Here is a 1,163-nt window from a genome sequence, read left to right as displayed (position 1 = left end):
AATTGCATGGATCGATGCTCATGATGTCAATCACTGGATTGTCTGGTCCAGACTCGATTATTTACAGACTGCCGTCATATAGCTAGAATATTGCTGAGTGTGGCGTTAAACAACAAACAAACAAACATGACCCTAGAAACAAATCAACATCTAGTAATCCCCGGCCGCCTCATACCAACAGACATTAGACATGACATGGTACTTGTTGTGTCCCTGCCTGGCACTAGCCATTTAAGGGACAGTATGTAGACAGTTCTGTGTGTTTTGAAATCATGGGTCATGTAATTTCTGTGTGTTAGGTCACATGCCCAATTCAATTCCTAGACCCAAACAATAGAGGTCTGCATGGCAAAGCCAACAAGGATGCACATGTAAAGCAGTAAACTTGCTTCAATAATGTTGTGTTTTCGAGGCAAATTGAAGAGAAAGCTTGTGTGTTTTTCATATGGATGAGTTGCAAAAATACTAATTGCCAGCCTGATTAGATTAAAAGCCATTGTTTACAACCAGGGGTTATCGGCTATTGTCTACATAGCTTCAGAACTGTCCCTTTACAAGAACCGCTTGTCTCAGAGTCAGGATTCTGTGTCTGAGTGGGGTATTCATGTTAAACTGCGGCATGGTGTCTCAGTGAGCTAGCACAATGAAACTGGCATTAGTCCGGACTAGTACAAGCAGCCACACACACACAAACATGTGTGTTGCTCGTCGCTATATAGCTGCGATAATCCACGACACAGACACACAAAGACGGACAGACACACTGACACACAGACAAACATACAGACACACTCACACTCACACAGACAGAAACACGGACAGACACACAAACACAGACAGACATATGGTTTTCGTTTTTGTCTGAAGATTGAGATAAATTCTCATATCTTGGGAAAATGATGAGAGTTTTGTTCCATGGTAACTTGAAGAATGGATCATATAGTCACTGCCAAAAGGAACGTGAACCATAGAAACATATAGAAAAGTATGTAGGTGTAGAGATGTTTCCAATAGAGCTGTTACGATTCTCTCTCGTATTCGGTGAATCAAACCGTATTCATTTATGAATTGAATTTGTTATTCGTGGTCACTAGAATCGAATATTTATGAATTTACAGTCCTGTGAATTTACATACCCTGACTCTTAAATAACCACAAGAACA

The sequence above is a fragment of the Haliotis rufescens genome, unplaced genomic scaffold (genome assembly GCF_023055435.1).
Source record: "Haliotis rufescens isolate VD_foot unplaced genomic scaffold, xgHalRufe1.0.p SCAF_17, whole genome shotgun sequence".
Lineage (NCBI taxonomy): Eukaryota > Metazoa > Mollusca > Gastropoda > Lepetellida > Haliotidae > Haliotis > Haliotis rufescens.
The sequence above is the reverse complement of the archived record's forward strand: the minus strand, read 5'-3'. Positions refer to the sequence as shown.